Source organism: Coenobita brevimanus, chromosome 30 (genome assembly GCF_032717465.1).
Source record: "Coenobita brevimanus isolate Jiangsu-jjx chromosome 30, ASM3271746v2, whole genome shotgun sequence".
In the NCBI taxonomy this organism is placed as follows: Eukaryota; Metazoa; Arthropoda; class Malacostraca; order Decapoda; family Coenobitidae; genus Coenobita; species Coenobita brevimanus.
Window position 1 is genome coordinate 3,366,654 of NC_136983.1, and position 19,620 is coordinate 3,386,273.

Here is a 19,620-nt window from a genome sequence, read left to right on the forward strand (position 1 = left end):
CCTCCCTCTTCCACCCTCCACCTCACTCACATACACTCTCTTCGTCAATCTTTCACCCTCCATCCTCTCCACATGGCCAAACCACCTCAGTGTGTTCCTCACAACGCTTCCTATCACATCCACATCCACACCACAACGCTCCTTTATATCCTCATTCGTCAGCCTGTCTCTCCACGTGACTCCACAGGCTCCTCTTAAATAACTCATTTCCACTGCTCTCACTCTTGACTTGTGTCCTTCCAACAATGTCCAAGCTTCACTTCCGTACGTTAGAGTTGGTATCACAATACTGTCATGTAGTAACTTTTTTACTTCCATGCTCACTTCCCTGTTTCTTATCACTGCTTTTAAGGAACCAGCAACCTTTCTTCCCTGCTGTACCCTTTCAAGCACTTCACCCTCCAAACCTCCATCCTTACTCATCACACTACCCAAGTACTTAAAAGTACTCACATTTTCCAATTCCTCACCATCCAACCTCGCTGTACATTCACTGACTTCACCTCTCTCAAAGACCATCACTTTACTCTTCCCTACATTCACCTTTAGGTTCCGTTTCTTACACACTCTCTCAAACTCATCCACCAAGCCTTGCAGCTCCCCTTCGTCTTCACTCAACAACACAGTATCATCTGCAAACAACAGTACAGGGAGTTTCCAAACACTATCCTCTCTCACCAGGGCCACTCCAACATCCACTACCCTACCTTGTACCTCTTTTATTACCCCATCCATGTACAGATTGAACAACCATGGAGACATGACACATCCCTGTTTCAAACCAACTTTCACAGAGAAAAATTCACTTAGTTCACCATCCACACGCACTGCAGCCTTCGCACCATCGTACATACTCTTCACAGCATTCAACAACTTCCCATCTACTCCATATATTCTTAACACTTTCCACAATCCTTGTCTATCCACCCTGTCATATGCTTTCTCCAAATCCATGAAAGCCGCATACAACTTCTTTCCCTTCTCTAGAAACTTTTCCACTAAAGATCTAAGAATGAATATCTGATCTACACAACCTCTTCCCTTCCTAAAGCCTCCCTGTTCTTCTCCAACTAATTTCTCTGTTCTTTCTCTAACTCTGTCTATAAGTAACCTACCATACACTTTTCCTATTATACTAAGAAGACAAATGCCCCTATGATTACCACACACTTCTTTTTCCCCTTTTCCTTTGTACAAGGGAATAATTATACCTGACTTCCAATCCTCCGGGACTCTACCTTCCTCCCAGGCCAATCTGCACATCTTCCACATCCATTCTACTGCTATCTCTCCCCCATGCTTCAGCATTTCACCACACACTCCATCAATTCCTGGGGCTTTCCCCAATTTAACTTTCTTCATTGCTTCCACAACTTCCATCCTACTGATTTCTTCCTGTCTTCTCACCTCCCTCCTTCTCCCAGCCATTCCCCAGCCACTTATACTCGCATTACTTCCATCCTCCACGTTCAACAATTCCTTAAAGTGTTCTCTCCATCTGCTCACTTTTTCTCCCTTCTCCACTAGTAATCTACCATTTTTATCTTTCACTCCCCTGCTAACTTCACTTCCACCCTGTCTTACTCTTTTCAATTCTCTCCAGAACATTTTCTTACAGTCCCTCCACTTTACACTCAAATTCCTTCCAAATTCCTCATCCACTCTCTTCTTACTCTCTCTTACTAATCTTTTCACCTCTCTCTTCCTTTCCACATATAACTCTCTCTTCCGCACAACTGCCATACCATCAATGACAGTAGAGATGAGAACATTGCCGCGCAGGTTAAGAAGCAATGGGATCACATTTTGTAGAAGAACCCTCTTTATCTGGCTGGTTAATGTTGACCTGACTAGAAAAGGCTTCCAATGTTAGCTTTTGCTAACTGTTGCAACAGTTGGGCACAGCTCTCAAAAGATGCCTGGAAAACTCATATTTCCCAAGCGTTTGTCTCACATCGATCTCCGGTCTTGACCTTCCCACAATCAGACAACGAGTAAAGAGATTCCTTTCATCCTTCAGCTCTGTCACTTGGGATCCTATTCTACGGACAAATAACTTACCCACAGCTTTCCAGTTGTGCATATTGTGCAAGTTCAGCTTTTTCACTGGGGCCCAGAGACTTACTGATCCTACGGTGATCCTGTCATGCACCGAAAGCTTTGTGTGCAACTGTGCATCCTAACTAGTGCTTGTTAGATTGCCTAAGCTATTTGACAAGTTTATCTTTTATTATTATTATTATGCTATATTATGAGAGGAAGACCTTCAATATCTAGCATTAGTGATGAAATTATTTTGGAATGGGCAGTGTGGACTTGGCAAGCTTATTATTTCCAATATACGTAATTATTGGAAATTCTCACTTTCCAGATTATGTGATAAGACGTAGGTTACAAATGTGCGTAATTTTAATGATCAAAACTGTATAAGAATTTCCAACATGCATTTACTTTAATCTTACATGATTGAAAATTAAATGGTTATGCGACGATCTTCCTCATTGTGTTTAGAAGCTCCTTTGTACTTTTTTTTTTTTAATATTTCATTCTTCTCATTTCCAGAGCTAATCCCTTTATTGTTCTCAGTAACTTTTCGTTTGTTTTGTCAATATCTGCTTTGCTCATCAACTACAAGTATTCTGAACTAACAAACTAAACGCTGCATTCTTGCATAGGTACAAGGTAAGCTATATCTGTATACTCCTGGTTCGTCTCTCCCTCTCTCATTTGAGACTTACATATATAATTTCATCGTTCCCTGGCGGCTTCCTACAGTTACTTTGTTTAGCACAGTTATAGTCTTCACTGTGCCGGCAGTGAAGAAATGTACTTCTTTCCTAGGTTCGCCATTTGGTTTCCTACAAGTTCGCTTTCTACATCGTTTGGAAAGATTAGTTCCTGCCTTAACGTGGAACAGAGGCAGGGGACAGAAACAGGCTTGGGGGACCCTCACCTGCCATGCCCCTGTCTTGTCAGTATTACACGAAATGCATTTTCTGATTCCACCGCCTGTCTGTCACCATCACCACATCAACTATACCACCTCATTCACCATATACTGCATTCGCCATCATCATCACCAAGATCATCATCATCATCGTCGTCTTCGTCATCGGACACATTTACCACCGTTGGTAACGAATACAACTAACATTAGTCACTTTCACCAGAACGAACGTTTTTATGTGATCATCAGGCTCGCTTACTTCTATTAGTCTAAGCAACGATATTTCTGTTTTCCAGCCCCATTACTACCACCAGGCATCGTTATCAGCACCATCAGGCAGCCTTGCTGCAGTGAGGTTCGTAACCAAAAGCAGGAACGGTTATTATCATCATCAGCATCAAAAAACTGCCTCCTTATAGCCAGGCTCATGAAATTCTCGGACACCAGAACCTATTACCACAACCATTAGGAACCTTGATCAGAACTGGTAAACACATTTTACTCTAACTTGGTCAACATTTGCCATCTAGCCATCTTGAATACTAGGTTGTGAGAATAGATTAGCAGATGAATGTGATGCTAGTCACGAACAGAGGTTATGGAAATTATGCAAGCCCGTAGTATTGTCCTTTTCTGCCACTGAATTACGTGAAATAAGCTACTAGAGAACGAAAACATGAGTCAGGTTAAAGATAAACGACTAGAGGCAGTTTTTGCTGCGCTGGGATCAATAGTAAGCATATATTTTCACGAAACGTTACTGAAGATTTTTTTCCCAGTGCTTCGTTGCCTGTCTCATAATGTAAAGACGAAACAATTCCAGTTATTTATTTGATGGACTGCAACTGTCGTGCCTGAGTGTTCACAGCATTCATGGGTATCTTACATTTTTTGCAGCAGTAGTTAATTAACACGTCGCACCTGTTGCCTCAACTGCTCTCCTGGGGGATAAAAATGTGGCAGGTAGTCGAGGTGGAACCAGGGAATAATTAATTCCTTCATTTTGTGGTAAAAAATGAAATAAAAATGATTTCTTTGGGGTAAATGAAAATATGAACTTAAAAAGGGTTAGATGAATGGCTCAGTATATATATATATATATATATATATATATATATATATATATATATATATATATCTATAGAGTCGAGAGAGAGAGAGAGAGAGAGAGGGGCTGTCGTTGTGAAGCAGTTAATGTGACTACCGAGCGAGTTTACTGGGCTTAACAAAGCACTCGAGTAGTGAGGAGAGTGACATGGGCGGTATGTAGCAGCTTCGTTTCACAAAGTTGTCCGAAGCTGGATAAAAACATGTCGGGAAAGCAGAAAACAAAATAAAAAGTAGACATCTGACTGAAATGGGTAGGACCTATACTTCACGAACATTCTTCTTCCTCTTCTTCTTTTTTTTATTTTTATTTTTGTTTGTTACTATCACCTGGTTTGACTGGTCCTAGTATTGAAGAGGCTCTTAAAAACTAACCTACCTCCTCCGTTCGAAAAGTTTTCCAAAGCTGGATAAATTATTTGGAGGTTCACTCTCACCAAAAAGTTCTCGAAGCTCAGGCCACGATGGATATGAACATGAGCTGAACATAGCTAGTCATCTCGGAGTGGTTGGTATGCCTGATTCTGTTGACGTATTTCAAGCTCTATTGCGTTTAAATAAGAACATAAGAAGAGAGGGTAACTGCAATAGGTCGGTTGGCCCATGCTAGGCAGCTCCTAGAAGAGTAACTGAACTACCAGAATGAGATAAGGATAGCAAAGAAGAAAACTGTGTCGGTATATACTCCTCAGACGGAAAGATATATATCCGTGGCATAGTTTGCTACTGATCCTTCTAGCATGAATATTACTCTGTGAAAATGAAGGGTGTTAGAAATGAATGTGCAACAACAGAGAGGTGAGGTGCCACATGTGGATATCAGGCCTCCATGAAGCAATCGCTGTATATGATACACGTTTCGAGACAATCCTACGCATTGCATCCGAGTAGATGAGCTGCCTAAAGGGTCCACGCACCACACCTCTATCATTAACCATTCCCATAACCGATACATCAGACTATTTTATCCAGCTGAAGGGAAAGAACGTGCTGAGGTAATATACTCCCGTCAATTACTGTACAACCGACTATTGCTACGGTGGAATAATCTGAGTACTTATTTCTTCAACACTTCTATAAAATGTCTATGAATTATGACTAGAAGGCGAAAAAAATAAAAAAAAACAGTGTTACGATTACACAATAGGCATGGGATATAAGCCACTGGCAACTCTTCCATTCACCTAGAGAATGGTTAATCAGAGCTACCACCTGCAGCATACACTGAGAGCTGTTTCTCTTCGTCCCTGTTTCTCAGAATGCATGGTGTTTACAGGCTTCGAGAACTATTTGGTGAGGGTGTACCAAAAACAGAGTAAATTTGAAAGTAGACATTAGGTAGTTAATGCATGAGATTTCCCAGAAATTGCTTTAGTAAACTAAATAGCTACGAGAGGGAGAAGTAATTGCCGGTATGTCAATGAGACGGTTATGTCATCGCCATGTCTTTCTAATTTTAACTTGTAGACAGGAAACGTGTTGTCTCACAATGTCATTGAAACGTAAACTTAGGAGTGCTCGGAAATGAATCAGATGAATTAAGGTGAATATTACATGGAGAGATAATTAGAGAGTTTCCTGGATAAGAGAACAAACGAAAGTGAAGGATAAAATAAATACACTGAAAACGCATTAATGGATGTGGGCAAACCACGTCCTGCAGAACAGATGACTGATGGACAACTAGGGTAACAGAGTGACAGCCTAGAAATGGAGTCAGGAAAAGAGGTAAACACATGACAAGATGGAAAGAGGAGTCGGATGTTTGCTGAGACTGGATGGCATGGACTAATAATCAATAAATCAGAATAAAGAAAGATGAGAGACCTTTTTCCTGCACTAGTCCGACTCACGATGATGATGATGATGATGGAAAAACCTGGTAAAACTGAAGAAAAATAATTGTGTTGTTGAAGGGTGTAATATCCTTTATAAATCGTTTTCCTGGGGCCCACCGTCGGACTGTAAATTTCCAGACAAAGTATATTTGGCCGGGACTCAGCAAGGTTTTCGCGTCTGGCTGCGAGATTTAATTGGATTTAGAGATTCAGTCTCACTCCCCGGCCGTTGCTGTGAGAGAGATTACTGGCGAATCTTTTTAACAGGAGTAATGCTGGTTGCTACACTGTTCTCTTTACCGATGTGTGTTAATATAATGTACCATCCATATATCTGTTTCTACCTAAGTGACTGCATGAGTGTAATTTTCTTAGCAATAATGTTGTTTGCTAGACATCCCTTTTTGTGCTCTGTGTTAATGTGATCTATTGCCGGTCTGGTGCTGGAGAGGGGGGGGGGGCTACACGTGGCGGCACCGATATAACTGGGTGATGGAACTTCCCGGCTATATGACCGGCCCTCAGTTACTTCCCTGTCCCACAAAAGGAAGATGGTGAGCTGCGGGAGGAGAAGGATTTCCGCTGCAATCCACAGAGTTCGCATTTCAGGTGAATCTGGGGCTACAACCTACTACTGCTAAACTGTATACTACTAAACTGTCTGTCTTCCCCTTTGTCTTTCTGTCTGTCTTTCTGCACAGCGTATATACTACCTTTTTCTTAGTAACCATCTATTTGTCTACCCATATCTATATCTATCCGCATTTCTGCCCCTCAATATAACAATCTAATTCTGTCTTTTTGTCTTTGTGTCTACCTGTCTATCTATCTATCTATATGAGTATAAGGTTTTATATATATATATATATATATCTATATATATATATATATACTGTATATGATGGAGGGTGAAAGACTGACGAAGAGAGTGTATGTGAGTGAGGTGGAGGGGGGGGAGAGGGAGGGGGAGGCCGAGGATGAGATGGAGGGATGGGGTGGAGAGGTATATGAGAGAGGGGGGTGTGAGTTGGGAGCAGGGCAGTGAAATGGCGGGGGACAGGGCGACGTGGAGGCGATTTGTTTGTGGCCACCCCGAACGGGATTGAGGCGTCTGGCAATATATATATATATATATATATTCATTCATTCACTGCCAGACGCCATGTATCCCAGACGGGGTGGCCAATGGCTTAGAGTTAATTGTTTTACAGGGAGGGGCACTAATCCTCCACCAACCCCACTTGACACGTAGGGATGCCAACAGCATCTGGTGTTCCCAGGCGGTCACCCATCCAAGTACTAACCAGACCCAACGTTGCTTAACTTCGCTGATCGGACGGGAAGCGGTGTACTCAACGTGGTATGGCCGTTGGCATATATATATATATATATATATATATATATATATATGTGTGTGTGTGTGTGTGTGTGTGTGTTTGTAATTCACCGAGTCGGTCAGGATCACTTGATGGTCGTGATCGTCAGCTTTTACCCTCCCGGAAGGGAGCTGAGAGCTCATATAGTCCGATCTAAGGGCAAGGCTGTGACCTTCACACACGCATACACCCATCCCCTTGCTCAAGGGGGACAGTAACCACCCACTTCGTCAGTGAAATTTTTCGCAACCTGAGCGAGGCGCGAACTCCCGTCTACCAGATGGCAAGCGAGAACGTTACCACTGCGCCAGCGAGCGGCGTGTGTGTGTGTGTGTGTGTGTGTGTGTGTGTGTAAATCTCTCTAAGTCTGTCCAGCTGTCTGCGTGTCTGTCTACTTTTACTTTAACAAGGAAGAAGGAACCAAAGGCCAGGAACCTGTAACATTGTTCCCTCCAAGAAAAAAATATCACTAGAGGCCCCCCTAAGGGGGAAATCACACCAGCTACGAACCGATACATATCTAGCGCGGGTCGGAATATGGCTTTGACTTTGACCTACTTTCACCAGTTTCGATCTCGTAGAAGACTTTCATCCTTACTACACATTTATAAAATTTTGTGATGATACCTTGAACGGTTTCGAAGTCATCGTGGTAACAGACACACAGACTTTGACCTATTTTCACCAGTTTCGAACTCGTAGGAGATTTTTATCCCTACTACACTCCTGTAAAACTTTGTGATGATATTCTGATCAGTTGCGAAATTATCGTGCTAACAGACACACATACACACAGACAGAGAGACTGACTGAAAACAGTATTCGTATAAGATTTTCATCCCTACTACTCACCTGCAAAATACTGTGATATCTTAAGCGGATGGGAAGTTATCATGGTAACAGGCACACAGACCTTGACCTACTTTCATCATTTTCGAAATAACGGTCGATTTTTTCAACACCTGTAAAATTTTTTGATGATATCTTGAGTGATTGCGAATTTATCGTGCTAACACACACACACACACACACACACACACACACACACACACACACACACACACACACACACACACACACACACACACACACACACGCAGACATACAAACTGGAAACAATACCAGCTTCGCTATCACGGCTGGTATTAACAGAGAGCCAAACTCAAGATCAGGTCATTTCGAAATGCCTGGACATACTGCGTTTGAAAAACTAGAGGTCATAGGCAGTAGGAAATAGTTCCAGAGTTGACCTGTTGCATACATAAAGGACTGGGAGTAACGGTTAATTCTTGAATGAGTGAGTTGAACAGAAAAGGGATGAGAGTTTGTTGCTAGACGGGTGCTACAAGCCCGCTGTAGTGGTGAAGGGATGCAAGCAGACAATTCAGAGGCAACAAGTAGTTCCCTAGCAACGGCCAAAGACCCGCTTTTTTCATACTTTTCACGCTTTGAACTGTAGAAGCATTACTAATGGGCGTAGAAAGCTCTGACTTCTTTAGTTACGATCTTGAGATCATTCCGTGTCGTAAGAGTGCCATCCATTTTTTCTTCTCTCTCCTCTAGTTTTCGAGTGGCAACCCTGCGAAGATTGGCCTCAGTGTCTCTGGCAACCAGTACCAGTTTTCAAAAATGTTCCTAGTTCCCCAGAGGTATGATGGAATTGAATGAAAGTTTATAGCTAATAGACAAGGACTAGCACTACAACTTTCTTTTGTACACCATTTCAAGTCGCTGGCAGCGACACCTTGAAGTTGTACCTTTGGTGTGCCATTCCACGAATTCCAAGTTCCCTAGCTCCACAGTGGGTGGGTGGAATCGAATGAAACTTTGCATACTTATAGACGTTAATGAGTACCATAAACGTGTTTCGTACATGCATAACCTATATCCACCAGGTCAGGGGTCAAAGGTCATCAAGTACAGAAAACATGAAAAACACTAAAATTACTACCTTGCTCATGCCAAATGGTAAGGCTCCGAAAATTATTAAGTCAGGGCCATGATTCTTGGGTGGAATGTTGCACTGGAGCGTTTGCATATAGAAATGGCTTTTAGTGTCGATACTCACTTCCGGTCACGGGCAAAGCTTGGTCCGTTTAGAACACCTTTTCCTACCGGCTTTCTATCGGTCTATCTGTTTGTCTGCCTGCCTACCTTTCCCAGGGAGACCACTTGACAGTAATCTTCACAAGGCAATGGTTATTCGTAGGCATTCCTCCTCAATTTCTGGTGTATGGATTATTTTTTTTCTCCATTTGTTTTTCCTTCCTCCGTTCTGTTATTTAAAAAAAAAAAAAAAAAAAAAACTATGTCCGTAGATTATGATGTACACTCCTACATATACCTGTTTTTTATATCTACTTATCTGCATCTTCCTATCCAATATCTACTTTTCTATATCTATCCGTCTTTTAAATCTATTTACCTGTGTCTCCAGTACTGTCTATTTGCCTATCTATCTGCCTTTCTGTCTGTCTGCCTATCTGAGTGAATGCGTGTGATTTTCACATGAATAATGGTGCTTCGTAGATTCTAGTCCCATAATAAAAAGCTATCCGTCCGTCTATCTTTCTCTCTGTTTAAATGTATCTCTCCATATATATGAGAGATACTGAATGAGTATAGTTTTCACAGAGATAAATATTTGCTGGATGATCCTCTTAAGTACTACGTGTTGCTGACATACGCAGGCTTTTGCTGACTTCATAACTTACTCTCTGTTCATCCATCTACCCATCTGTCTATCCGTCTATCTATCTGTCTGTCTGTGTGTTTGTCTCTCCATCCATCTAGCTGTCTGTTTCTGTCTATTCATCCATCTATCCATCTGTCTATCATTCCGTCTATCCGAGTCTCTTTATCTGTCTGTCTGTATTTTTGTCTCTGTGTATCTCTACCTGCGCAGGTGAATGAGAGTAATTTTCATAACTGGATGATATGGTTTCTGTTTATCATGTTGTTGTGCTTACGGGTTTATACAACTTAGGAGTGAAGGGGTTAGTGACAGCTAACACTTATAGTTCGAAAAATATCTCCAGCTGAATGAAATAATATGGAGATTTGTGGTAGTAGTAGTAGTAGTTGTAGAAGTATAAGTAATGGTGGTGGTGGTGGTATTAGTAGTTTTGTTGTAATTGTAGCTGTTGTTTTGTTGTTGCTTGAGCTCTGTGTGTGTGATGGTGTGCTCGGTGTGTGCCTCTATGTGTTTGTGCATTTGTATGTGCGTGCGTGCTTGCTTGCGCGTTTACTAGCCTGCGTCAGCGTGCGTATGTCCTTGCGTGATTCTAGAGAGTCTGCTATGTTCACGGCCATAAATCTGTTAATGGCAATGTTCCCCAGCCAGTATATAGTAACTAATGATGGTGATGAGTACAAAGATCCTGATGAACTTGTGAATAGCGCCATCAGTTGGGCAGAGCAGTGCAACTCCCCACTTGCCGAGGATAGTGTAGCAAAGGAAGGATAACGTGACGTAGTTGCCCTTGTACGACGAGGCCTCACTGAAGGTAGTCTTTGCTGATAGAGAAGATAGATACTGGGAAACTGACCTCAATGAGCCTAGGAAAATGTAACAGATGTGGTGTTGCTGGCCACTGAGCATATAAATGTCCAGCCTCAAAGCCACTCTCGCAAGGCCAGTATAACGACCTGTCAACTGGGAAAGGAGAAATCTCAGATGTTTCCGTTGTTCAGGACTGGGTCACGTGGCAGCTCATTGTTTCTCTAGACAACGCAGGTCAGGAGCAGCACTGAGATCACTGTAAGAGTACAACCCACCGCACTGAGAAGTGTTCGCCACGTGCAGACATGCACAAAAAATTCCAGTGACTAATTGCTGTGGCTTTGGGAAATGCACCCGATCTGGTGGTAATCATGGGAGCATGTGGTGAAGTGAGGGATTGCCCTGTGGTCTTGAATATAGGAGCATGTTGATAACTCATTAACCAGGGAACCTATGAGTATTTCAGTGAAACGAGACCTGAGCTCCAGCTATCTATAGGCCGAAGGCTGGTGTCTGCAAGTGCTGATGAACTTGAAGTTGCAGGTGTGGTTGACCTACCCATGAGGTTGGCAGGTTGCATTTAATACAGTGAGTTAGCAGTGGTCAGAAATTTACCCCGTACCATGTCAGTGATGCTAGGTTCTGATTTCATTTTTGCTCGAAAGTATATATATATTACCCCAGACCCGTTGCACATTGAGACTGATGGTGAGAAGACAGAATTACAGATCGGAGAGCAGACTTTTCACGTAAATGATGCTTCCTCACTGACTGCAACTGAAACTGGCCCATCAGATAAACTAGAGTATTTCTCTGGATGCTGCATTATAAGTGAGACATCCGTTTATATACGGCATCATCCCATTAGAAATTGTTATTTCTGGGAAGACATTTGGCAGTTGTGCAGACGGATCACCGCCCCTTCACATGGTTGCCTGATGTTAAGGTACCATTCGGAAGGATTGCTAGATGGCAAATCCACGTTGCAGAATATGGCATGGATGTGTCTTAATTACCCGGACATCACAATAAGGTAGCTGATGCCTTGTCACGTCTTGGTAGGGAGCAACTGGACGATGATGTAGAGGTTATATCGGCTGTCACGAGGAGTGCAAAAAATGCAGTACCTGTCCTTAAGGATTTATTACTGAGAAATAGCTGTAAGTACCATCATTATCTTACAGTAATCCATAGCAACTCACAAAATTTGCGTTTTTCTCCAGACATTATCTCAATAATTCATCCAAAACTGGTAAACTTGTTCAATTCAGATTTAACGAGTATTATTTTCAAATGGCACCTACATTTTTATCACCATCCCATGTCATTGTTGGCTGTCATTTGTGTGAAATTCTGTTTTAAAAATAATACTAAGCTTTTACTTCTGTTGGCCATCTTTGCCACATCAGCAGTTTACCCCAGGCCTACGGGACGCTTCTGGCTGTCCTTGCTGCCCAGTGCTACGGTACGTTATTTGTGCTCAGGACTAGGTAACCCAGGCATTGACCTGGAACAGGACTGCTTAAGACCAGTCCTGACTGGTTTGATTTGTCTGAAACTGTCCCGCTAGAACAGCCGTGGGCCTAGTAACAACTGGTTCAGACTGGTCTCAAAGCCTCGTGTAAATAATGGTAAAATAGTCAAGAGAGAGAGAGAGAGAGAGAGAGAGAGAGAGAGAGAGAGAGAGAGAGAGAGAGAGAGAGAGAGAGAGAGAGAGAGAGAAGTACATGAGTTCATCATTGTGACTCATGAGAGAGTACATGGGTGTATCAGTGACTCGATCATGGGGCAAGACGGTGCTCCAGGAAGTGTATATTAGGATGATCATAAGGATGACAGACTCAGACGTGAACTAAAACTAGACCAGAAGGTGAGTGTCCAAGAGACACATCATTTCCGTAGGGAGAGGCAAACAGTCATGACCATTGACTACGCTGTTTTGGCGAGTAGGAGACCGTGAGATCAGGGGCGACATAAGAAAGAGCAAAGGAAGGTTATCACCTGCCCTAAGTATCATGTAAAGCGCCAACTAACTTCTGCTCAGAATTCAACAACACTGTAATTATAGTCGCGTTTATCCTTGGTCCTGTGGGTAATAAATAGCAGAAATAACTTAGTCGTTGTCCTTATAGTAAGATTTCAAGTGGAAATACAATACTCAATGAGTGAGTTGTTAAGTTAAATGAATGAGTTGAGTTTAACATGTTTGTTACTATACATGTAATTCTTTACGTGTAACTGAGTCAAATTTCGATGTATTGAGTGACTTGTTTTCATTTGTGTTGCTAAAGTAATGTAACTGTTTTGTATAACTTGTTAACTTGTGCTTATGTTTGCTAAAGTAACGTAAATATCCTATAACAACTTTTTAGTAATATTAAAGCAGAAAGTGTATTTGTGTTTTGGAACCTCTGCGCTTGGAACAGTTTTTCCGTGTAGTCTGGGAGGGAACTGGGGCAGAAAGGGATACCCAGTGCCTTGTTGTTCTTAATTTTATTTACAGATTCTCTCTGAATTTGTCAGCACACTTTACTGCACCTGATCTCACGCTACCAATCCCTATTAACAGCAGTCAGCTATCGTGATCATTACGACTGGGTGCCAAATTTGTAAATAGTGAGGGAGTGTAGGGTAGGACATATATTGCAAAAAGACATACCATAGATACACACCTTTGAGCGGATACAACTTGTTACTGGTAAAGGTTGGTGAAAATAAAATAATAAACAGGAAACACAGGATTGGGCTGGGGAAAGGTACTGTGATCGTGAATAATGAGTTTTTTTTTTATATAGCAACTTGAAAACAAATGAGCTAAGAGAGAAGCAAGCACTACATGCATGAATTTGAGGGATACAACTCGCTACTCGGAAAGGTTGCGGAAAGTGAAAGAAAATTATGAGTGAGTCGACTCAATCACAGAACCAGGGGATCGGCAGAAACATGTTAATAATTATACATTTATAATGGAGACTTGGCTAAGAAGAGATGGAATATATTACTCATAAGAATCAGAGAACCTACAATAGATGTGAAGCCTGAGGAATGGTGGGTGATATGTACAGAAGCAAAGGTTCAGGAGAAAGGGAGAGAGTTCGGTCATTACAGATAACTAGCTATGGGAGATAATTGATAGATCATATTACCTGTTGTGTGGAAAAGTCCAAGGAACAAATTGACACCTAATAAAGCGAATGTGGGGCATAGGTAAGTGAAGGATCAAGAGGGGTAGAATGTGTGGTCAATATATAAAATGTTAAGGGCAAAGCAATTCTTTAGGTAGCAACACTGAAAGAAGAAACATATAGCCTAGTACAGGCCTTACTTAAAAGCTAAGCCTGAGAAAAAGTAAATGAGGCTCAAAGAACACACGGATTGGGAGTGACAAGGTGTGTGGTTAGGATAAATAAAAAGAAACAGGTTAAAGGTGAGTTAACAAAGTATCAGCCTGCCAATGAAGTTTTTTATCCAGGCGGTAAGTTGCAGATCTGAATTATACGGAGAAGAAGCATACAATATGGGCATTACTAGGAACTGAAGCTTAAGAAACGGTGGATGAAACGTAGGGAAGGCGTGTATCAGGAATGTGAGAGATTGGTGAGGATAAAATAGTTAAGGGTGAGTGTGTGATAGTCTGAGCACGTGGGTTTACCCCCATGGCAAGAACTATTAAGCCGGGGTGGGGCGGCCAGGCGAGAGTTTGAGGAGCAGGAAAGAAAACCGAGAAAAGTAAAGGTGGAGTGAACCGGGTGTCAGGGGAGAGGCAGAAACGACGGCCTGGAGCAAGTCAGGGGCTGAGCTGAATACCTAAGGCCAATGGATAAGACCAGGCCCTGGCAAATTAAGGAATCTGAAGAGGGAGGAGGACCTCGAAGTAGGGTACAGTCAGGACCGGTGGATCTTTACATTATATCGACTCTATTAAAGAACCAAGAGATTAGCCAAACTATTTATTTGTAAGTGGTATTAATAACTCTTCATTGGTGCTCAAGGGAAACCATTCAATAATAAGTGAAATGGGTGGAATATCGCTTCACAAAAATCCTTTGCCAGTAGTTCTTTCACACGGTCTCGATCCTGTGCCGAGACTTGAGCTATTCATTGTAAATCCTATTTTTCATTATTCTGGGACTCCTCACATGTAAGGAAATTATAAACCTTTACTCTGCGAGGCCGACAATCGGATTAAGCTACATAAGTAAGGGGAAACGATAGATCAGAAAATAGATAATGACAATGGACTACACTAAACGGACTAGGAGAAAGATAAATACAAAATAACTTGGGATCATGTCAGTAGAGGGAAAACTGAAGAGTTACTCCTCAATCAACGGCCTAGTAGTGCACCAAATAAGATAAGAAGCCTAATACCAGCCTAAATAACAGAGCTGGAACACTGAAGGTTGTATTATTAATTTAGGTTGCAGGAAGGTGTTGACAAATCCCTAGTTTAAGAGGCGTTTCAAAATACTGTACCTGTGAGTAAATTTTAGACTTTTCTCCCACTCTTTCCATGAACTGATTGCCTCTCACTCCGTTCTCTGACTCCTGGACTCCTACTCTCTCCTCGTGCTCCTCAATTCACTCTTTTCTCTGCCTCTCAACCTTCTACTTTATACTTTTGATTCCCAGACTCTTACTCTTTCCTCTGACTCTCAAGCTTTCCCTTTGGCCCATGACTTCCACACTTTCAATTTTACTTTGATTCCCAGACTCTCTCTCTCTTCCTTCGACTCTGAAACTCTCACTCTTTACCTTCACTCTCAAGCTCTTACTCTTTCCGTTGACTCCCAAATCTTCATTCATTCCTCTGGCTCCCAAACTCTCACTCTTCTCTCTTACTCCCAAACTATCTCATTCCTCTCATTCCCGAACTCTCTCCCTTTCAGCTCACTCCCAATCTCCACTCTTTCCCTTGTCTCTCAGACTTATGTCTTTACTCTCATTAAGCTCAAACCCTTTCCTTTGACTCACAAACTCTCACTCTTACTCTCAAAATTCCACTCTTACTCCCAAGCTCTGATTATTTCCTCTGACTCCCAAACTTTCAGTGTCCATTAACTCTCAAGCTCTCACCCTTCTTGTTTGACTCCCCAGTTCTCACCCACACTCACATACTCCGACTTTCAAACTCTCAGCCAACACATTCCACCTAAAGTTTAACTCTTTCAGCAATCGTTCTCTCACCCTTCACGTTGGACCAATTATTACACATCCTTTACCAGCCTGGGATCCTCATTTACGCGCCCATTAACCCAGCTTCCTTATTCTTGCCCTAGATTACCCTTCCCTCGTATCGTAGTGGTCTAATAGTTAGTATGCCCCAGTCGGAGTGACAGCCTTGCATATTCGATCTCCAAGAGGTGACTAGAGGCTTTCTGATCGTTTATAGTAATGCCACCAATCCAAACTAGCTGGTTCCAACTCTTTTATGTACTGGATTATAGTTTCCTAGCGTCCGGTACTACATCTTGAAGACGGTAATATGTAAAAGGTGTTCGGGACCTCTTCTGACAAACGTTCAGGATAGAACAGGAATAGTGGAGCATAAACATTTTAGTATACATTGCTGAAAATCGTACCATTAGTGGGATAGAAAAAGCTTTTAATTCTGCTTGTAGGCTTAGACCTGGCCAGGGGTAAAAGTAATGGCCAAGCTTCCAAACACTGGCTTCCTTCCTGCTCGCCCTTAATCAGGTCAAACAGTTTACAGCCTTGTGACAAACAGCAGGTAATGAAACTGGATGGTGAAAGATACGATGCTCTGATGCGGGATATGAATTACACGCATAGCTCTTGTTATGTATGTTATTGCAAAATTACAGGTACTTGCCTGCATCAAGCGATACGATAATCTTGTTGGATTTCACCGTATTGGTAACAAAGTTGGAGTAAGTGGTACAAATGTTCGGTCAAAGATCACAGACTTTAGCTTCCCTGGTCACCTCAACGAGCCTTGTGACCAACGTTGCCAGTCCTAAACAAAGTTATCGCCAAGATGTGGCCACATTTGAACAGAAATTTGCCAACACGTCGTTAAAAAAGCATAATTTTGTTATTTATTTCTCATGCCTTTGAATATGAAGGATATGGGTTCTTTGAAGTCAGTGATGGAGACTGTTACGTTACAACTCTGCTGCTGCTACAATAGCAATAAAGGAATTTATCTTCTGAATATAGCGATTAAGGACTCTTCACTCTTTAATATTTTACTAGTTCTGTTGATTATATACTGAAAGTTCGTCGGTAAAGTTTCTGTCTCTGTGCCTGTTTCTCTGTCTGTTTGTCTGTCTGTCTTTAGATTTTTCTGATTTTTGCTTCTGTTTGTCTGTCTCCCTCAGCCTTTCTCTTTATCTAGGTCTTGACCCCGTTTATCTGGGTGTCTTTTCATATGTCTCGTGTTTGTGTCTAAGTCTGTCTTCTCATCTCTCTTTCATGTAGTTCTGTCTGTATGTATGCCTACTTATCTTTCCATTTCTTTGTCCTATGCTTGTCTATTACTTCCGTTCAGCTCCCACTCTCTCTCCGTGTAATACTGAGTCTGTGTGTGATGTCTCTGTCGTCCGAATTTCTGTTTCTGTCTCTTTGTAAGTTATTACCATCCCTACTCCTCGTCTATCTAAAGTGAAATCTGTCTGTCCTTGCCTTTCTGTCAGTCTGTCTGCTTGTCACTCCCTGCCAGTTACCCCCACTCTTTCCCAGTGTAATATTAAATCAACACGGAAGCAGCTCTGCCTCCATTAAATTGTATTTACCGTCAAACAAGCTTTATTTTAACTGACGTCATCAGCGACCACATCACACACACACACACACACACACACACACACACACACACACACACACACACACACACACACACACACACACACACACACACACACACAATTATGCGTCTCTGTTATCCCTAAACTTGCACGTTTGCTGGCAGGTGGTCGCAACCATCATCCACTCACTTGATGTAGTCTATCTATCTATCTATCTATTGCCAGACGCCTCAATCCTGTTTGGGGTGGCCACAAACAAATCGCCTCCAAGTCGCCCTGTCCCCCGCCATTTCACTGCCCTGCTCCCAACTCACACCCCCCTCTCTCATATACCTCTCCACCCCATCCCTCCATCTCATCCTCGGCTTCCCCCTCCCTCTTCCTCCCTCCACCTCACTCACATACACTCTCTTCGTCAGTCTTTCACCCTCCATCCTCTCCACATGGCCAAACCACCTCAGTGTATTCCTCCTAACGCTTCCTATCACATCCACATCCACACCACAATGCTCCTTTATATCCTCATTCGTCAGCCTGTCTCTCCATGTGACTCCACAGGCTCCTCTAACTCATCTCCACTGCTCTCACTCTTGACTTGTGTCCTTCCAACAACGTCCAAGCTTCACTTCCGTACGTTAGAGTTGGTATCACAAGACTGTCATGTAGTAACTTTTTCACTTCCATGCTCACTTCCCTGTTTCTTATCACTGCTTTCAAAGAACCAGCAACCTTTCTTCCTTGCTGTACCCTTTCAAGCACTTCATCCTCCAAACCTCCATCCTTACTCATCACACTACCCAAGTACTTAAACGTACTCACATTTTCCAATTCCTCACCATCCACCCTCGCTGTACATTCACTGACTTCACCTCTCTCAAAGACCATCACTTTACTCTTCCCTACATTCACCTTTAGATTCCGTTTCTTACACACTCTCCCAGACTCATCCACCAAGCCTTGCAGCTCCCCTTCGTCTTCACTCAACAACACAGTATCATCTGCAAACAACAGTACAGGGAGTTTCCAAACACTATCCTCTCTCACCAGGGCCACTCCAACATCCACTACCCTACCTTGTACCTCTTTTATGACCCCATCCATGTACAGATTGAACAACCATGGAGACATGACACATCCCTGTTTCAACCCAACTTTCAAAGAGAAAAATTCACTAAGTTCACCAACCACACGCACTGCCGACTTCGCACCATCGTACATACTCTTCACAGCATTCAACAACTTCCCATCTACTCCATATATTCTTAACATTTTCCACAATCCTTGTCTATCCACCCTGTCATATGCTTTCTCCAAATCCATGAAAGCCGCATACAACTTCTTTCCCTTCTCTAGAAACTTTTCCACTAAAGATCTAAGAATGAATATCTGTTCTACACAACCTCTTCCCTTCCTAAAACCTCCCTGTTCTTCTCCAACTAATTTCTCTGTTCTTTCTCTAACTCTGTCAATAAGTATCCTACCATACACTTTTCCTATTATACTAAGAAGACAATTGACCCTATGATTACCACACACTTCTTTTTCCCCTTTTCCTTTGTATAAGGGAATAATTATACCTGACTTCCAATCCTCCGGGACTCTACCTTCCTCCCAGGCCAATCTGCACATCTTCCACATCCATTCCACTACTATCTCTCCCCCATGCTTCAGCATTTCACCACACACTCGATCAATTCCTAGGGCTTTCCCCGATTTAACTTTCTTCATTGCTTCCACAACTTCTATCCTACCGATTTCTTCCTGTCTTCTCACCTCCCTCCTTCTCCCAGCCATTCCCCAGCCACTTATACTCGCATTACTTCCATCCTCTACGTTCAACAAATCCTTAAAGTGTTCTCTCCATCTGCTCACTTTTTCTCCCTTCTCCACTAGTAATCTACCATTTTTATCTTTCACTCCCCTGTTAACTTCACTTCCACCCTGTCTTACTCTTTTCACCTCTTTCCAGAACATTTTCTTACAGTTCCTCCACTTTACACTTGATGTAGTGCTGTCTGCTTATTCCTTCCCAGTTATTTTTCTAGCTATGTTAGCTCTCCTGTCTTCCTATTTCTCGTGTTTC

The 19,620-nt window shown here is 42.3% G+C and overlaps 1 non-coding gene across 1 annotated transcript; it reads right to left on the reverse strand.

The window, feature by feature from the left end:
- Positions 1–7,147: 7,147 nt before the first annotated feature.
- On the reverse strand, positions 7,148–7,266 carry LOC145395318 (5S ribosomal RNA). Its single transcript, XR_013896572.1, has one exon. It is a non-coding gene; the product is annotated as a 5S ribosomal RNA (ribosomal RNA).
- Between the last annotated feature and the right edge of the window lie 12,354 nt (positions 7,267–19,620).